This window comes from Rattus norvegicus, chromosome 15 (genome assembly GCF_021556685.1).
Source record: "Rattus norvegicus strain SHRSP/BbbUtx chromosome 15, alternate assembly SHRSP_T2T, whole genome shotgun sequence".
Lineage (NCBI taxonomy): Eukaryota > Metazoa > Chordata > Mammalia > Rodentia > Muridae > Rattus > Rattus norvegicus.
The window spans coordinates 94,278,753-94,299,752 of NC_141548.1; the positions used below are offsets into that span (position 1 = coordinate 94,278,753).

General features: G+C 38.2%; 1 long non-coding RNA gene across 5 annotated transcripts in view; it reads right to left on the reverse strand.

The window, feature by feature from the left end:
• The window catches only part of LOC148001128 (uncharacterized), a 250,734-nt gene that overhangs the window by 19,315 nt on the left and 210,419 nt on the right, over positions 1-21,000 (reverse strand). For 2 of the 5 annotated variants that reach the window (XR_015638515.1, XR_015638518.1), the window contains 2 exons: positions 17,946-18,039; positions 16,132-16,729 (listed from right to left, as the gene is read on the reverse strand). The exons of 1 other annotated variant lie outside the window; for it this stretch is intronic. This is a non-coding gene — a long non-coding RNA (uncharacterized LOC148001128). Of the gene's footprint in view, positions 1-16,131; positions 16,730-17,945; positions 18,040-19,148; positions 19,299-21,000 lie in introns of those variants that run through there. 2 more of the 5 variants (XR_015638519.1, XR_015638516.1) reach the window with 2 other exon arrangements.

A 21,000-nucleotide genomic window follows, 5' to 3' on the forward strand; every position in this document is an offset into this window, starting at 1 on the left:
TAAATAAAAACAACATTTAAAGATAATTATGACATTATTAAGGTAGAAAAGTATATGTATAATTTGGAGTGACTTATTTAAGATCATAGTCAACGGTACAAAGAATCTTATCTGTAATGAATTTAGGATTTATTATAAATTCAGATCTCATCTTTTAGCACTTTCCCTCTCTTATAATCATAACCACATAGATATATTCTGCTAAGTGGAATGAATGAAGGACTTTATATTTTTATTATACCTTTTCCCTTTCTTTTCTCGTTAAAATTGGATTTATATTCTCTAGATAATAAACTTTGGAATTTTTCATGTGCCAAAAAAGTGTCATGCAGAATTACACTAATAAAAACATCGATGGAACTGTGATACAGGACAAAAAGGTGATGGACTGGAGGAGGGAAGACCTTTACCCCATATTTGATACTGCAGGAGGATAGCACATTTACTACATTATTCTCACAAGCCTGCCTTACAACCCATGTCAGTGTTTGTGTCTTCTTTGTCCTTGTATCTGTGTCTGATTCTTTTTACCATTCCAGAGCTCCCTGGTTATGATAAATACTTAACTTATTTTCACTTACTCAAATCTAGTCAATGTTTCCTGTCCAGGGTTCTCAGTTTGAATGAAGCTATGTTTTAAAACAATTCCCGCACCCATTCAGAGCCTGCCCCACATGTGGCCCATACATATACAGCCACCCAATTAGACAAGATGGATGAAGCAAAGAAGTGCAAACCGACAGAAGTCGGATGTAGATCTCTCCTGAGAGATACAGCCAGAATACAGCAAATACAGAGGCGAATGCCAGCAGCAAAGCACTGAACTGAGAACAGTACCCCCGTTGAAGGAATCAGAGAAAGAACTGGAAAGCTTGAAGAGGCTCGAGACCCCATATGAACAACAATGCCAAGCAACCAGAGCTTCCAGGGACTAAGCCACTAACTAAAGACTATACATGGACTGACCCTGGACTCTGACCTCATAGGTAGCAATGAATATCCTAGTAAGATCACCAGTGTAAGGGGAAGCCCTGGGTCCTGCTAAGACTGAACCCCCAGTGAACGTGATTGTTGGGGGAGGGCGGCAATGGGGGGAGGATGGGGAGGGGAACACCCATAAAGAAGGAGGGGGAGGGGCTAGGGGGATGTTGGCCCGTAAACCGGGAAAGGGAATAACACTCGAAATGTGAATAAGAAATACTCAAGTTAGAAAAAAAAAAAACGTGGGGGAGGGCCCAGGAGCGGGAGGACCCCTGCCTGAGACACCACCGGAACCTGAAGGAAACAGACCGGATAAACAGTTCTCTGCACCCAAATCCCGTGGGAGGGAGAGCTAAACATTCAGAGAGGCAGAAAAGCCTGGGAAATCAGAAGAGACTGCTCTCTGCACACACATCTCGGACACCAGAGGAAAAAGCCAAAGACCATCTGGAACCCTGGTGCACTGAAGCTCCCGGAAGGGGCGGCACAGGTCTTCATGGTTGCTGCCACTGCAGAGAGCCCGTGGGCAGCACCCCACGGGCGAACTTGAGCCTCGGGACCACAGGTAAGACCAAATTTTCTGCTGCAAGAAAGCTGCCTGGTGAACTCAAGACACAGGCCCACAGGAACAGCTGAAGACCTGTAGAGAGGAAAAACTACACGCCCGAAAGCAGAACACTCTGTCCCCATAACTGACTGAAAGAGAGGAAAACAGGTCTACAGCACTCCTGACACACAGGCTTATAGGACAGTCTAGCCACTGTCAGAAATAGCAGAACAAAGTAACACTAGAGATAATCTGATGGCGAGAGGCAAGCGCAGGAACCCAAGCAACAGAAACCAAGACTACATGGCACCATCGGAGCCCAATTCTCCCATCAAAACAAACATGGAATATCCAAACACACCAGAAAAGCAAGATCTAGATTCAAAATCATATTTGATCATGATGCTGGAGGACTTCAAGAAAGACATGAAGAACTCCCTTAGAGAAACACAGGAAAACATTAATAAACAAGTAGAAGCCTACAGAAAGGAATCGCAAAAATGCCTGAAAAAATTCCAGGAAAACATAAATAAACAAGTAGAAGCCCATAGAGAGGAGACACAAAAATCCCTGAAAGAATTCCAGGAAAACACAATCAAACAGTTGAAGGAATTAAAAATGGAAATAGAAGCAATCAAGAAAGAACACATGGAAACAACCCTGGATATAGAAAACCAAAAGAAGAGACAAGGAGCTGTAGATACAAGCTTCACCAACAGAATACAAGAGATGGAAGAGAGAATCTCAGGAGCAGAAGATTCCATAGAAATCATTGACTCAACTGCCAAAGATAATGTAAAGTGGAAAAAGCTACTGGTCCAAAACATACAGGAAATCCAGGACTCAATGAGAAGATCAAACCTAAGGATAATAGGTATAGAAGAGAGTGAAGACTCCCAGCTCAAAGGACCAGTAAATATCTTCAACAAAATCATAGAAGAAAACTTCCCTAACCTAAAAAAAGAGATACCCATAGACATACAAGAAGCCTACAGAACTCCAAATAGATTGGACCAGAAAAGAAACACCTCCTGTCACATAATTGTCAAAACACCAAACGCACAAAATAAAGAAAGAATATTAAAAGCAGTAAGGGAAAAAGGTCAAGTAACATATAAAGGCAGACCTATCAGAATCACACCAGACTTCTCGCCAGAAACTATGAAGGCCAGAAGATCCTGGACTGATGTCATACAGACCCTAAGAGAACACAAATGCCAGCCCAGGTTACTGTATCCTGCAAAACTCTCAATTAACATAGATGGAAAAACCAAGATATTCCATGACAAAACCAAATTTACACAAGATCTTTCTACAAATCCAGCACTAGAAAGGATAATAAATGGTAAAGCCCAACATAAGGAGGCAAGCTATACCCTAGAAGAAGCAAGAAACTAATCGTCTTGGCAACAAAACAAAGAGAAGAAAAGCACACAAACATAACCTCACATCCAAATATGAATATAACAGGAAGCAATAATCACTATTCCTTAATATCTCTCAACATCAATGGCCTCAACTCCCCAATAAAAAGACATAGTTTAACAAACTGGATATGCAACGCGGACCCTGCATTCTGCTGCCTACAGGAAACACACCTCAGAGACAAAGACAGACACTACCTCAGAGTGAAAGGCTGGAAAACAACTTTCCAAGCAAATGGTCAGAAGAAGCAAGCTGGAGTAGCCATTCTAATATCAAATAAAATCAATTTCCAACTAAAAGTCATCAAAAAAGATAAGGAAGGACACTTCATATTCATCAAAGGAAAAATCCACCAAGATGAACTCTCAATCCTAAATATCTATGCCCCAAATACAAGGGCACCTACATACGTAAAAGAAACCTTACTAAAGCTCAAAACACACATTGCACCTCACACAATAATAGTGGGAGATTTCAACACCCCACTCTCATCAATGGACAGATCATGGAAACAGAAATTAAACAGTGATGTCGACAGACTAAGAGAAGTCATGAGCCAAATGGACTTAACGGATATTTATAGAACATTCTATCCTAAAGTAAAAGGATATACTTTCTTCTCAGCTCCTCATGGTACTTTCTCCAAAATTGACCATATAATTGGTCAAAAAACGGGCCTCAACAGGTACTTTAAAGATAGAAATAATCCCATGCATGCTATCGGACCTCCACGGCCTGAAACTGGTCTTCAATAACAATAAGGGAAGAATGCCCACATATACGTGGAAATTGAACAATGCTCTACTAAATGATAACCTGGTCAAGGAAGAAATTAAAGACTTTTTAGAATTTAATGAAAATGAAGTTACAACATACCCAAACTTATGGGACACAATGAAAGCTGTGCTAAGAGGAAAACTCATAGCGCTGAGTGCCTGCAGAAAGAAACAGGAAAGAGCATATGTAAGCAGCTTGACAGCACACCTAAAAGCTCTAGAACAAAAAGAAGCAAATACACCCAGGAGGAGTAGAAGGCAGGTAATAATCAAACTCAGAGGTGAAATCAATCAAGTAGAAACAAAAAGGACCATAGAAAGAATCAACAGAACCAAAAGTTGGTTCTTTGAGAAAATCAACAAGATAGATAAACCCTTAGCCAGACTAACGAGAGGACACAGAGAGTGCGTCCAAATTAACATAATCAGAAATGAAAAGGGAGACATAACTACAGATTCAGAGGAAATTCAAAAAATCATCAGATCTTACTATAAAAGCCTATATTCAACAAAACTTGAAAATCTTCAGGAAATGGACAATTTCCTAGACAGATACCAGGTATCGAAGTTAAATCAGGAACAGATAAACCAGTTAAACAACCCCATAACTCCTAAGGAAATAGAAGCAGTCATTAAAGGACTGCCAACCAAAAAGAGCCCAGGTCCAGACGGGTTTAGCGCAGAATTCTATCAAACCTTCATAGAAGACCTCATACCAATATTATCCAAACTATTCCACAAAATTGAAACAGATGGATCACTACCGAATACCTTCTAAGAAGCCACAATTACTCTTATACCTAAACCACACAAAGACACAACAAAGAAAGAGAACTTCAGACCAATTTCCCTTATGAATATCGACGCAAAAATATTCAACAAAATTCTGGCAAACCGAATCCAAGAGCACATCAAAACAATCATCCACCATGATCAAGTAGGCTTCATCCCAGGCATGCAGGTATGGTTTAATATATGGAAAACCATCAACGTGATCCATTATATAAACAAACTGAAAGAACAGAACCACATGATCATTTCATTAGATGCTGAGAAAGCATTTGACAAAATTCAACATCCCTTCATGATAAAAGTCCTGGAAAGAATAGGAATTCAAGGCCCATACCTAAACATAGTAAAAGCCATATACAGCAAACCAGTTGCTAACATTAAACTAAATGGAGAGAAACTTGAAGCAATCCCACTAAAATCAGGGACTAGACAAGGCTGCCCACTCTCTCCCTACTTATTCAATATAGTTCTTGAAGTTCTAGCCAGAGCAATCAGACAACAAAAGGAGATCAAGGGGATACAGATCGGAAAATAAGAGGTCAAAATATCACTATTTGCAGATGACATGATAGTATATTTAAGTGATCCCAAAAGTTCCACCAGAGAACTACTAAAGCTGATAAAGAACTTCAGCAAAGTGGCTGGGTATAAAATTAACTCAAATAAATCAGTTGCCTTCCTCTATACAAAAGAGAAACAGGCCGAGAAAGAAATTAGGGAAACGACACCCTTCATAATAGACCCAAATAATATAAAGTACCTTGGTGTGACTTTAACCAAGCAAGTAAAAGATCTGTACAATAAGAACTTCAAGACACTGAGGAAAGAAATTGAAGAAGACCTCAGAAGATGGAAAGATCTCCCATGCTCATGGATTGGCAGGATTAATATAGTAAAAATGGCCATTTTACCAAAAGCAATCTACAGATTCAATGCAATCCCCATCAAAATACCAATCCAATTCTTCAAAGAGTTAGACAGAACAATTTGCAAATTCATCTGGAATAACAAAAAACCCAGGATAGCTAAAGCTATCCTCAACAGTAAAAGGACTTCAGGGGGAATCACTATCCCTGAACTCAAGCAGTATTACAGAGCAATAGTGATAAAAACTGCATGGTATTGGTACAGAGACAGACAGATAGACCAATGGAATAGAATTGAAGACCCAGAAATGAACCCACACACCTATGGTCACTTGATTTTTGACAAAGGAGCCAAAACCATCCAATGGAAAAAAGATAGCATTTTCAGCAAATGGTGCTGGTTCAACTGGAGGGCAACATGTAGAAGAATGCAGGTCGATCCATCCTCATCACCCTGTACAAAGCTTAAGTCCAAGTGGATCAAGGACCTCAACATCAAACCAGACACACTCAAACTAATAGAAGAAAAACTAGGGAAGCTTCTGGAACACATGGGCAGTGGAAAAAATTTCCTGAACAAAACACCAATGGCTTATGCTCTAAGATCAAGAATCTACAAATGGGATCTCATAAAACTGCAAAGCTTCTGTAAGGCAGAGGACACTGTGGTTAGGACAAAACGGCAACCAACAGATTGGGAAAAGATCTTTACCAATCCTACAACAGATAGAGGCCTTATATCCAAAATATACAAAGAACTCAAGAAGTTAAACCGCAGGGAAACAAATAACCCTATTAAAAATGGGGTTCAGAGCTAAACAAAGAATTCACAGCTGAGGAATGCCGAATGGCTGAGAAACACCTAAAGAAATGTTCAACATCTTTAGTCATAAGGGAAATGCAAATCAAAACAACCCTGAGATTTCACCTCACACCAGTGAGAATGGCTAAGATCAAAAACTCAGGTGACAGCAGACGCTGGCGAGGATGTGGAGAAAGAGGAACACTCCTCCATTGTTGGCGGGATTGCAGACTGGTAAAACCATTCTGGAATTCAGTCTGGAGGTTCCTCAGAAAATTGGACATTGAAATGCCTGAGGATCCAGCTATACCTCTCTTGGGCATATACCCAAAAGATGCCTCAACATATAAAAGAGACACGTGCTCCACTATGTTCATCGCAGCCTTATTTATAATAGCCAGAAACTGGAAAGAACCCAGATGCCCTTCAACAGAGGAATGGATACAGAAAATGTGGTACATCTACACAATGGAATATTACTCAGCTATCAAAAACAACGAGTTTATGAAATTCGTAGGCAAATGGTTGGAACTGGAAAATATCACCCTGAGTGAGCTAACCCAATCACAGAAAGACATACATGGTATGCACTCATTGATAAGTGGCTATTAGCCCAAATGCTTGAATTACCCTAGATCCCTAGAACAAACGAAACTCAAGACGGATGATCAAATGTGAATGCTTCACTCCTTCTTTAAATGAGGAAAAAGAATACCCTTGGCAGAGAAGGGAGAGGCAAAGATTAAAACAGAGACTGAAGGAACTCCCATTCAGAGCCTGCCCCACATGTGGCCCATAGATATACAGCCACCCAATTAGACAAGATGGATGAAGCAAAGAAGTGCAGACCGACAGGAGCCGGATGTAGATCGCTCCTGAGAGACAACCAGAATACAACAAATACAGAGGGAATGCCAGCAGCAAACCCCTGAACTGAGAATAGGACCCCCGTTGAAGGAATCAGAGAAAGAACTGGAAGAGCTTGAAGGGGCTCGAGACCCCAAAAGTACAACAATGTCAAGCAACCAGAGCTTCCAGGGACTAAGCCACTACCTAAAGACTATACATGGACTGACCCTGGACTCTGACCCCATAGGTAGCAATGAATATCCTAGTAAGAGCACCAGTGGAAGGGGAAGCCCTGGGTCCTGCTAAGACTGAACCCCCAGTGTAGTAGACTATGTGGGGAGGGCGGCAATGGGGGAGGGTTGGGAGGGGAACACCCATAAGGAAGGGGAGGGGGGAGGGGGATGTTTGCCCGGAAACCGGGAAAGAGAATAACACTTGAAATGTATATAAGAAATACTCAAGTTAATAAAAAAAAAAAACAAACAAAAAAAACAAAACAAAACAAAAAAAAAAAAACAATTCCCGGATTCCAGTTGATATTCTATTTCAAAGAAAGAATGTATTATTGTCTTCAGAACTAATTTAGTAAGCTAATTCAGTGATTTTCTGTCACATATTATAGGCCAAAAATATTAACCTGTAGAAAACACCATAACACTTAAATGATTCCATTGTTCCTTTGTAGATTATGAAGGTTTCACTTAAGTTAGATGATCACCAAAAAGTGAAATGCCACTCAGGTTTGTTCAAAAAGGTGTTTGCATTATGTTTAAGTTAAAAATAACTTCAAATGAATAAATTTTCATGGTGTGTGTGTGTGTGTGTGTGTGTGTGTGTGTGTGTGTGTGTGTGTGTTTAGGGTGGTGTTTTCACACAAGAAAGACGTACTATCATTCTATGCCTACCAACATTTCATTCTTACTATTTGCTGTGCTAAGTAGTAATCAATGAGAAATAAAAGAAACTGGTCCCCATTTGATAGACTGTTAACACATGGACTATTCAGTTTACAGTGACAAAGTGGACATTTTTAGCACAAATGGCTCCTACCTATGCTTCAGAATGAAAATTTTCCTTAGATGGCTCTGTAGAAACATGTTTGAACAAGCTGTCATATCATTTACAAACCCACCAGCTACTTTTTATGAGCTTCAGTTGCTCTTTATGACTGCAATAAAGGGAGAGTAGAGGCCATGTGTGTACCCAATGAGCCCCAAAGCAAGCATCCTAGCACACAGTATGTAATGAGATCTTTGAATGTTCTTCCCTTTCAGCTGCCTGGTTGCTCTCTTAACACATTTTTTCATAACCATTTCATTGTCACAATAACAATAAAGGATTATGAAGGATATATGAAGTAGGTTGAGCAGTCATCTTTGTTAGTCTAATAATTGTCAAATTATTATCTATACTATGAAAATTAGCCTATAAATCAAATGAAAACTAAAATTTCCAGCAATTCAAACATACAATGTAATATAATTTTGTGATACATTTAACCAATGATGTATACCACATCAATGTATGATCTTTTAAAATACATTTTAAATTTTATGGTACAACTGAAAGTCTTTTATTTTTATTTAAACATTTTTTACAAGCCAGATTTTATCCCTTTCCCGGTCTACCATCTGACTGTTCCACATCCCATACCTTGACACCTCCCTTCAATCTCCAAAAGAATGTCCCCACCCTCCACCCCACCAGAGCTCCCTACTCACTACAGCCTGCAGTCTCTTGAGGGTTAGGTGCATCTTCTCTGACTGTACCCAGACCAGGCACGTGTCTGTTTTATATGTGTTGGGACCTTATATCAGCTGGTATATGCTGCCTGGATGCAGAATCAATGTCTGAGAGATCTCGGGGATCCAGATTAGTTTAGACTGCTGGTCCTTGTACAGGGTCACCCTCCTCCTAGCTTCTTCCAGCTTTCCCCTAATTCAACCACAGGGGTCAGCAGCTGTTGTCCATTGGTTGGGTATAAATACCTGCATCTGAACATTTCAGCTGCTTATTGGGCCTTTCGGAGGGTGGTCTGATAGGTCCCTTTTTGTGAATGCTTCATATCTTCAGTAATGGTGTCAGGCCTTGGCCTTGGGCCTCCCCATGAGTTGGATCCCATTTTGGACCTGTCACTGAACTTCTTTTTCCTAAGGTTCTTTTCCATTTTTGTCCCTGTAGTTCTTTTAGACAGGAAGAATTATGTGTCAGAGATTTTGACTGTGAGATGACAACCCCATCCCTCACTTGATGCTGTGTCTTTCTGCTGCAGGTGGGATCCACAAGTTTCCTCTCCCTGCTATCAGGTCCCTCCCTTTGAGTCCTGAGAGTCTTTCATTTCCCAGGTCTCTGGTACACTCTAGAGACTCCTCCCAATCTCCTTCGTCCAAAGGTCGCCTGTTTTCTCTCTTTCTGCTGACCCTCAGGGCTTCAGTCTTTTCCCCCACACAATACCTGACTATTTTCCCCTCTTCTGAAACCTGTTCCTTTGGCCATCCTGTTTCCTCCTTCCCTTCCCTTCCTGTGATTGTCTTTTTCTTCCATATACATATGGAATATATATATATATATACATATATATATTTCAGTGACAATAGTATAGGAATTTTAATTTTTTCTATTAATGTTTGCTATAGGAACATAAGTCCTAAATTGAATAATTTTACTACTTTATTTCTATATTTTTCTATATTTCTTTATTTCAATTTTAAATTATCTCTTCATGACTAAATTACATAGAAATGTATTTTGTAGCATAAGTTTTTAAGTTTTCTTATCCATAAATGAATATATTTTGACCTTAATTCACTTCCTTTTAATTTCTTGTGTCTTCATTTATAATATTTTGTGTATGTAAGCTATAGTAAACTAAAAATTTTCATTTTGTATCTTTGGATAGTTTTCCTAGATGCTGTTCTATCAGGAAAGTCAGCATGTAAATATCAACATTAACTAATTCTAGACTTCTTTTAATTTCTTCATTAAGCTAAGTGTCGATTCTTCTCTATATGCATGTACATTTTCAAAAAATGATTTCTACCAGCAGCCTCATATGCTGGTACTCAAATTCTGATATATTTATTAATTTGACTTCTTTAACGCACTTGAAATACCAACATGTTGAAATTTGGGCCTACTTACATATATATTCTGTGGTGAAAATTTTTACCTAGTTCTGCTTTTCTCTCAAATTTCAACTTGAGATTTAAATTTGAAATTGATTTTTTCTTTTTTCTTCTCCTTTTTTTTTTTTACATGACTCCAGCCAGTTCTGAGGCTGAAGCAGATTTTTTTCTTTTCTAAACTGCTTTTATACCACTGTAATTACATGCAAAATGATAAGATCAGTTCTAAGTCAAAATAAGTAAGACGATAAACAAAATCTTGTAAACACTTTTTGGGGACTAATCAATATGACCAAGACGTCAGTATGACCAAGACGTCAGTATGACGGCCACACATGCTTTCACTGAGCCTGCTTAAGCTTTGCCTTAATTCAAATGTGAATGTTCTTAATCTGGGCCCATTTTCTGACCTCAATCCCAAAGCTAGATTCCTGCCCTGGGTTTTTTTCTTTTGTACTGATAATGCCAGATTCCTGTCAAGTGTCTAGAAGCAAGTAGTCCCAAAAGGCTCTTCACATGTTCCCCTTATTTATTTTATAAACAAGACTGAGCCTGTCTTAGGTCGTTCTGACAAGAATGCCTTCCTTACCAGTCACCAAATATGCACTATCAAAAGCAATGCTATTCTGTCTTAGGTTGGTAAGGCTCTGTGCAGAATCTTACCAGTCCTTGACTTGCCAGCCTGTTAAATTAATAACTCTGTATGGGGGACCAGTTTTAGTTTCAAGGTATGTGTCTTGGTGTCTAACCTATTGATGTTAAAGGCAAGCTTTATCACAATGGGCAGGAATAAAAGTATTCTCAGGACAAGAAGGGCTAGCATGACCAAGCTATATATGTTGTTCTCGAAGCATGACCAAGATAGAAATTCTGACCTCAGGCCGTGAATAACTTTACCAGCATTATCAGCAGCAAAGCTCAGCAGGGCAGCATTCTCTAAATTTATAATCTCTGTATGCCAAGTTAAAACATCCATAGGTGTTAGAATTATGCCAAACACTCTGCAAGTGTCTTTGATCCTTTTCCAAACTATAGTGACTATCACTGTAAATTTTAGAAGTTACACAAATCCATTGGTAATTAGTATGACACTCGAGATGGCTTCTTACTCTCAAACTTTGAACATCCTCTCCAATAATTTGAAAAACAGTATCATAAAGAGCATCACTCTGGGTTGGCTCACGCCACATATTATTGTCTAGAACGACTCTAACCAAGTTACCACTTTTAAGCCAACTTTCTACTACCCATGTTACCAAGTTTTAATCATACCCGATAACTTAAAAGCCAGTAATCCATAACCAAGATATGCTGAGCATATGTATACACTTAAGACTTGTCAGAAACAAAAATGAAGTGGCGACACATATCTTCTATATTTAGACCAACACAATTTTCCTACTTTTTCTAGCTGTCATATCAAGGAGCACTTTGTCACTTGCTAAACCCAATAATCACAGTCAGAGATTTTCCTAAAAGAAACAATCATGAGATCCCTTACCATAGAAGCTGAGAAGCTGCTAGCCCCTTTAAGATCAGCTTGTGCAGACACTCAGCCTCTAGCAGGACTTTTCCAGGCACAGTAGACTCCTAGCTGTAGTTGCAGGGCTTCAAAGGCCAATGAGACTACTTTTCATTTTAGAAATGAGTTAAAACTAAATCAAGGGGTGAACAACCAGCAGATGAAGTCTTAATTATATTTTCCTTGAACATGAAACACAAAACATTTGAGCAATAAGAAACAAAAAACGCAGACATAAACTGACAGACATGGACAGATTGGTGCACCAAGGACAGACAATAGACATAGAGAGAAGAGAACTAGATTGTGTCCCACCAAAGGAACCCAGACGTCCTATCTAAGGGACGCAAAACCAGAAATAAGCTTTTCTCCAATAAGAGCCAAAAAAGAGACAGGTTTAACGACCTCCTTCTGTCCCTAGGGGAGCTCCAAAGAAGCTTCTGCTCATTTTCCTTCTCTTTCTCCAAAATATCCGAGGAGAGTCTGGGAGGACTGCTTTTCTCAAACCCATTCTCACTCATGTCTAGGGTATAAACTGTCCCTAGTCAGGGTCCAAAGACTAAAATCTTCTAGAGAATTATCTTAGCTTCTCTAGTTTTTAGCATAACTATAAAGAACACATACACAACAACTCTTTACTATTACCTTGTCCCTTTTTTGCAAGGTTAATCACCACTGGCCCAAATTTAATTTACTTTCCTTTGGGCATGCCTTCAATTCCTTCTGTATCCTTCACTGCATCCCACTTACTGGAGCTCCAACATTGTGTCACCAATTAACCAAGCCAGCTCAGTCAGTCAACAGGTTATCCAGGGAAGGAGTAAGGATTAAAAAGAAAAAAAAAGACAATTAGACAACATTTAAAATGACTTCAGCCAGTTCTGAAGCTGAAGACGAAATCGATTTTTCATTAGTAGCATTTCTAATATCTCTTCTCATAGCCTGTACAGCTGTACACTTAAGTTAAAAGTTGTTAAAAACAGGATCACACTGAACAGAAAACCATTAAATGGAAAGAAATAATAAAAATATAGATATTAATTCACTTTACAAAAAAAGAAGGAAAATTAAAGAATCAAGAACTCTAAAATGACCTTCAGATCTTGGAATTTTGATGGGAATGCATTGAATCTGTAGATTGCTTTTGGTAAGATGGCCACTTTTACTATGTTAATCCTACCCATCCATGAGCGTGGGAGATCTTTCCATCTTCTGAGGTCTTCTTAGATTTCTTTCTTCTTCTCTATTTCCTTCCGTCTCAGATTGCCTGCATCCATTTTCGTCCATGCACTTCACTGTTGGTTTTAACAAAACCTTCTTATTGATTTTTTTTACCAATGTCAACTTGGGAGCCCAGAGACTCATAGAAAGCAAACTGCTGTTATTTGACATCGCCAAAGAAAAAGGACACTTACTATGTGTCTCTCTTTCCATCCTCCTGACTTCCACACTCTCTCTATGGTTTTTCTCTATTACTCCCTGTTAACTTGTGGCTTGCTCTGTCTCCTGACCTATGGTTGACTTTATTTAATTAAAGTTGCAATACACAGAAAGCACATGGATTATAGATGTGAGTTAAGGCTGAGTCACACCACAATTAGAAATAGGTTATTCAGAAAAATAACACAATTCAAGGGTTCATAATGTGATCAAATATACTACAACAGAAGACTATTTTCTATCAGTGAGTTTCTTTGCACATGCTGGGAAGCAGTGTTTAAAAGGTACATTTTTTTGGAGGGGAGGGAGGGACAAGAGAAAAAACTATACAACAAGGAACAATGTACAAATACGACCTAATATTTATCTATCCACAGTTAACTATGAATATACACATGCCTGTGCTTGTGTATGTCTTTTGTCTTTGCACATATGAATGTTGAGAATCATCTAAGCTCAACAAGTAAAACGTAAGTGAAATAAAAAAGGTAATTTATCAGAGAAATGAGATTACTAGTGAGTGCATGAATATTACTAAGGCATTAGCATTTTACCATTACATAATGATTAAGGATAAAAGGAAAGGGTTGGAGACATGGCTCAGCAGATACAAACACTGAAAGTAAAGAAAATACCCAATAAAAAAAAGGAGAAAAAGATAAAAGGCAAAACACAATTGTTAAAATAGTTTCCCCTTGCTGGTCTGTGAACCTGAGGCTCTCCTTGGAAATCATTGACCTGGCCTAGCATTCAAGCTACCATGTTACCACCACTGCTTTAGTGCTGCTGCCGCTGCCCTGGATACAGATGCTGGGCTGACTAGGGAGCAAAGTACCGAGGATCTTCTACTAATGAAAGCTTTGGGAGAGCTTTCTTTTCCCAGACACTTATAAAACAAATGGTCTCAGATAATGGAGTAATTCTCCCACACCATTATTCCTTTTGGATAAGATCTTATATACACTTTCAGTAAGTGCATACCATGTGTGCTATTCTGTGATTGAGTTACCTCACTCAGGATGATATTTTCCAGTTCCAACCATTTGCCTATGAATTTCATAAAGTCATTGTTTTTGATAGCTGAGTAATATTTCATTGTGTAGATGTACCACATTTTCTGTATTCATTCCTCTGTTGAAGGGAATCTGGGTTCTATACAGCTTCTGGCTATTATAAATAAGGCTGCTATGAACATAGTGGAGCATGTGTCTTTGTTGTATGTTGGAGCATCTTTTGGGTATATGCCTAAGAGAGGTATAGTTGGTAGTGCAATGTCCAATTTTTTGAAGAATAACCAGACTGATTTCCAGAGTGGTTGTACCTGTTGGAATCCCACAAATTACCCAAGATACAATCCACAGATCACATGAAGCTCAAGAAGTGGATAACTAAAGTGAGGATGCTTCATTCCTTCCTAAAGGGGGGGAACAAAAATATCCATAGGAGGGTATATAGAGGCAAAGTTTGGAGTAGATACTGAAGGAACAGCCATTCAGAGCTTAGCCCACATGTGATCCGTATATATACATACTAAAAGTAGATAAGATTGGTGAAGCTAAGAAGTACATGGTGACAGCAAAAAGATATTGATGTCTCCTGAGAGACACAGCCAGAGCATGCCAAATACAGAGGTGAATACCAGCAGCAAACCATTGAACTGAGAGCAGGACCCCTGTTGGAGGAATTAGAGAAAGGATTGAAAGAGATGAAGGGGCTTGCAACCCTTAAGAATAACAATGCCAACAAACCAGAGCTCCAAGGGACTAAACCACTACCCAAAGACTATACATGGACTGACTCATGGCTCCAGCTGCATATGTAGCAGAGGATGACTTTGTTGGGCACCAATGGAAGGAAAAGCCCTTGATCCTGCCAAGGTTGAACCCCCAGTGTAGGGAAATGTCAGGGATGGGGCCAAAGTGGGAGTGGATGGGGAGGGTAATACCCTTATATAAGAAGGGGAGTGGGATGAGATAGGGGAGTTATGTCCGGGAAACCATAGAAGGGAATAACATTTGAAATGTAAATAAAAAAAATATACGAAAAAATAGTCATTAAAAAAAAAGGTCTTATATACAGTTTTGGAGTGCGTTGTTGTTTGACAGCAGGAGCTTCCTACTAGCTTGGTCTTAGAGGTTAGGGATGCCCATCTCCAAAGGCTTGTAGGCACTGCCCCTATGTGACCAATGGCCATAATTCTTTCTATGGGGTGATTTGGCTACATGACAGGAGCCTGGTGCAGGGAACAGGTGAAGTTCCTATTTTCCCTTCTGGGACCCCAAGGATTCAAGCCGAGCATGACTTTACTGGGCATTCTCTCATAGTCACAACTCCATATTCTCTCATCATTGATTCATTTCCTTCTCAATTTGGTAGCACTCTTGAAGAAGGTAACCCATATGACTACTGTGAACTCAGTGACTTACTTAAAATAATGAAATTACCATTGCACATTATCATGCTTTCTTGTTTTAACCCATATAAAGGCTTTCTGAACAAGTCTATATCAATTTTTGAAATTAGTGATGGATGAAATATGGTGGGCATTCATCAAAGTCATTGTGAGGTGACTAAAAACTTTTTATCATTTAGAAAAATTATTCTGTTTGTGATACAAAATTGGTTGTGTAAAGGGCAAAAAAGAGAAGAATATTTTCCTATAATTAGAGCAAAAATGTGACATTAAATATGGGAGAATTTAGAAACTGATAGAAACATGCACAAAATTACCTCTGAAGATGCCAAGGTTTCAACATAGGCTTGGCAATGCTCTCAGAGCAAGAGAAATGAAACTAGAAAATAAACTATGATGAATTATGCAGAGGAATGTTAATCCACCAACATAGTTGCTCTGGCAAGGGATCATACCAAAGAATTTCTGGGTCTGGGGGAATCAGGCTAGATGACATTGTTTAATTCTTCTTGCTGGAATTAAGACATCCCCTTAGTATACTTTCTTAGTAATCTTTCTGAGTGGAATATACACATACCCTTCTGACCCATGGCTTAGGATCCTAAGCAATGAAGGTAAGTTTATTTTGTAGAAGGGAAAGAAGTGATGAATAGAAAAGAGATTTGACTGTATGTGTCAGAAATGGGGTCTAGCCAACACCCAGGAAAGAGGGGGTAACTAAGAGCAGTGAAGGGAGAGAGTTCATTTCAGTTCCTTGCAGTTCAGTTGAGTTCCAGCAGTTTTGTTCAGTTTTAGTTCTGGTCACTTCATACAGTCAGTGTAGTTGAGTTTGTGTCATTCAGAGGCCGTTTTTCCAAGCAGAGCAATACAGTCAGAAGCTAAGAGGAACCCATTTGAATAAGTCAGCTTGGAGAGGAGTTTGAGCCACAACAGCTGAGCTTGAACCAGCTAACCAGAGTTCAGAAAGAGTGAGTGCAGTAAATCTCAGTGGCTGAAGATTTCTAGGCCTAAGATAACAGAGAAAGTCTAGAAGCTGATGCCTTCCGGGTCCAAGAGTACAGAAGATTACATCGTATATCTGCTAGAATCTTCTGTGCCTAGGCCTAGGAATATTTCAGTGGAGACATTGTTGGCTCAGGCTAAGCCATGTATTTGTTAAGCTTGGATATGTCTTTCTTCTTATCTCTTTATCTGAGGAAATAAAATAAATACAGAATCAAATAAATAATCTAGAGCTAATATATAAAATAACTAAAATTTTTAAAAAATCACTAAGTAGGTTCAGTGTATTTAAATAGGAAGATAGAAGGGGTTAGGCCTAAGAGGACATAAACAACTGTAATATGCCTACTACAACAACAGCAGCAGCAGCGGGAGCAACAGTAACAACAACAACACAGAGATATACCCTATAAGAATACTCAGTGATAAACTCACTGTCAGGTCTGAAAGACCTGAGTTCTATGCCAGAATCATTGCCTAAAAGTATTCCTTTCACTTCTACATGCACACCATGGCATACACCCCACCACCAGCACCATGCACACACCAAGGAATAAATCAATTACATATCCCAGTTCTTATTTATTATCTAAAATGACCATATATATTTATTACTGTTCCTGGGTTTTAATGGTATCAAATTAAGAAGGCAACTGCTAATTTTGCTGGAGGTTTGCTAACCAGCTTACACACTTTCTTTAAAAAAAAATCCCACCTCATATGTATTACAGAGAGATATATAAGCACACTAACCCATGGAGTAAAATATCAATCTTTTTGTCTGCCCTTCTCTTTCAAAAAGATTCCTAGATTTTTCTGCTTATGTGTTACATGAGGCATCCTCTTTTATGTTCTCGGTAACCTTGGATAATACTAATATTGCAAATCCAATCTCATTCCGTTATGTTCTATCAGTTACAAAGCAATGTGAGGCAGAATGTAGGAGAGTGACACTGTAAAATTTGAAACTAATGAAGCATTCACTGGGAAGTCTGGCTTGGAGTCGGGAGAGCAAGCAACCCAAACCACAGCTGGTTTCACAGGTGCAGTACAGGTTGACTATGAGCCTTAAGAGCAGCCAACCCAAACCATGGCAGGTTTCACAGGTACAGGTGACCCTGGGCAAATTATGTTGAACTGTGTGAATTGTGTCTATTGCTATCTCAGTTGAAGCTATAATACTAAATTATGATTTAACTGATTAAGATTCACTTCAAAACAGTTCTTTAATGTATATTTTCCACCAGAGTTTATACCAGTATTTTAAGGTATATATTAATATACACATCAGTTGTTGATACCCATTGCTAATAACAGATTTAAAAGTTTTCTGGAAGAAATACAATCAATTATGAACCATTTATTACTGTTGAAATGTATGTTTATATTTCAACTCTGAAAATACCATTTTAGATAATTTGTGTAGATATACTGCCTGCTCAATTTTTCCATACATAAATCCCAGTTGCATAGAGTGTCATTTCATAGGTCACTGTGGCCTGGAAAGGAGGAAAAAGAGAACTTATTACTCAAGAAATATGACAAGTATTATATTATATTGGTTTCCAAGGCTACCATCATCTTAATTTCTTGTGCTACTGTAGACAATTTTTGAAAGATGTGACTAGGGTGTCCCCATTGAGGCATTTCCTTTCCAAAACCATGGCCAAAGCTTATTCAGAAAGAGAAAATTAAATAAACCCAAATCAAAAACTTTCTTGGTATAAAAAAATATATGGTATGCAAGCTGTGTTTTTCATACCTAAAGAAGTAGGCTTTCTCCTGATCTTCTTCATGCCGTCCCAAGACCACAAGTACACAGTTGCTGATTTGGTTCATTGTGCTCACATTCTATTGTTACCAAAACATGGTTCCAGGTATGAAATATTCATGGCAGCTGGAATTTGTGAGACAGGCACTCTGAACATTTTAGAATGAGATTCAAGAATAAATTTTCTAGCCACCATTTTGGCATTAACTTATGAGAATTGTGCATTCAAAAACAGAAAGTCAAGATACATTTGTCCTCTTCTCCTACTGACTGAATAGGATTGACAGGAGAAAAACTGCAAATGATAGTGTGAAATTAAGAACTAGTATGAGCTCCCCATATTCCCAAGAGTGATTTACCATTCATTTCATAGTAAAGGGAATTCAAGTCAAGATAATTTGATTTGTGTATGGTTTATTCACCGATGTTCAGGGTCATTATTTGTGAACTACCCATGAAAGTCATCTTTAGATTGAAGGGTCATTTATGAATCAGTGAGAGAACCACAGAAGTCCTAGCTCTCCTTGATGACCTACTATCCACTCTTGTTTTCTGGGAAAGAAATTGTCATAAGATGCATACCCCTTAAAAGGTCCACAAGTTCCATTGGGTTGTTCCAAACACACAGTCATACAAATAGACCTGTTTAATTTCAGTTTCTCTAAATAAAGGGAGAGGAAATATAAGGGAGGACCATAACTAGAGAAGATGGGGATTCACAGTAATTAGAATTCACTTCACATGTATGAAATACTCAACACACACACACACACACACACACACACACACACACAGAGTTTATAAAATGAATAAATATTTTAGAGATCATTTACTCACCACCAAACAATTAGTCATCAAAATACAAAAGTAAAAAAACACTGTGAATTGGTTGACTCTTCAAAACTGTTCCTATCCAAAGCACGGGTATTTTCTCAACATGTTTTTCTGTTGTTTATTTCCTCTTTTTATTAAATAGGCAAGTGGAGGCTGTAATTGTGGAACATGTGACAAAGTACATTGTAATTTCAGAATTGAGGAGAACAAATAACTTATTATTTATATAATTCATACATTCGTGCTTAATATCAATTTTGTTACTAGAACCCTGAAGATAAAGCTGCAAACATCATTATGTTATAAAGTTGTTAAATATAGTATATCTTTTCTATTCTCCATATCTTACTTCTTCCAAATGTTTGTAATCATTAATGATGGAAATAGAATGAATTACTCCAGTCTTTTGTCCAAATATGACAATTTCTATAAAGGATGCCCCAAAAAAATTCTGAAACAAAATTTATGACTAAATAGGTAGTTCCTTTTATTTGACTTCAATATCCACTTAGTGATTTATTTTACTTTGCTTCCCATGTAGACATTTTTGAGATATCTATATTTCACTGTTCTATGCAATTTAATTTTAGTGTATTAGATAGGGTGATTTCACCACTGATTGACCAAGGAATTAATTTGAAAATTTAAGATGGTATTGGTTTTACATTTTTTCTAGTTTTTCTACTTTGTTTAACCAATAGTTTATTATACTTATTGCCAAGGTTTAGATATGTATGTATTCATGTTTATATTCACATACTAAAGTATATTAATGTGTACATTATTATTATTTTATACTGTATATGATACGTATTTTCACATAGAACATCAAATGTCATGATATTAATTTCATTCATTGCTTCACAATTTATATTTTTGGTTCTTATAATAATAACCATCTTAATTTCATTTTTTTCACCTTGATGTAAGCTACAGTATGACCTATTCTTGGAAAATAGGGCCTAATGTCTCTTAACCCCAGACAAATAAAATATGAAAACAGATCAAATAAACTATTTCATCTATGTCTGTGTTTCTGTACTTGTAAATTTGTGGAGTTCACTAATAGCTGCAAGGTCAGGGATTTCCTATGGGAGATTGAGTGACCCAGAAATAGTTGCATCAATGAAACCTATACCCTCCATGAGTACATGGAGTACATGGAGTACAACAGCATTCCCAAGCCCCAGAGAAAGTCGTATAGATATAGATGTATAGCTGTTTTCCTATTATTCTCTACCACTTATGTCTGAGTCTGTCTGATAATGGATTCTGGAGAAAGAGCAGACATTGTCTTTTTTTTATGTACTAGTGATCTACCTATCAGTTTCCCATGGATAGCCTCAAACCCATGATCATAAAGAAGACCCTAGATAAACGTGTTGGCTATTTAAAAAAAAAAAGTAATGGTAAGCATAATATAGTATATAAATAAATGGAAAAAATCTAAAAAAGTTTCAATAATGTAGTGGGTTTGGCCTAATGCAGCTTGTATTTTTATGTTAATTTGGGGCCTGAAAAACTGTTTGCATGAGAATAATTGATTTCATGCAGATGGCTTCTAGAACATGCCCCCAGTTTGTTCTGACTGGTAAATAAAGATGCCAACAGCCAATGGCTAGGCAGGACAGACAGAGTTGGGATTGTTAGGATTTCAGGGATTAAGGAAAAGGAGAGGATATCGACCATGCTGCAAAAGAGGGAGGAGAGGAGACACCAAGCCTGAGGAAAATCAGGAGAGGGAGGGATAGCCAACATGTAGGTGCTGGGAGAGTGTGGCCTCACAGGGCTGCCCAAATGGATCCATGGCAGCCAAGGTAGAATACAGAATATATTAAGTGATACTTCGGGACTT